Source organism: Corapipo altera, unplaced genomic scaffold, assembly GCF_003945725.1.
Source record: "Corapipo altera isolate COAL_440 unplaced genomic scaffold, ASM394572v1 60206, whole genome shotgun sequence".
NCBI classification, from domain to species: domain Eukaryota; kingdom Metazoa; phylum Chordata; class Aves; order Passeriformes; family Pipridae; genus Corapipo; species Corapipo altera.
Genome location: NW_020887617.1, coordinates 1 through 210, shown reverse-complemented (window position 1 = coordinate 210; position 210 = coordinate 1).

The window sequence follows — 210 nt, the reverse complement described above, 5'->3', positions numbered from 1 at the left end:
GGGGAGGGGGCGCTTCCAGCTTCGCCCTGTTTGTGATGTGTCCGTGTGTGCGGAGATCTCCCCTCTCCCCCCTCTCGAGCCGGGAGAGGAGCTCGGAGGGGGAGAATTTACCTGCGAGCGCCCTCGAACCAACCCCCCCGCCCCCAAACCCTCCCATTTCTATAGGATCGAGCCTTGTGTATACCTTGAAAGGCCAAAAATATACCTTGA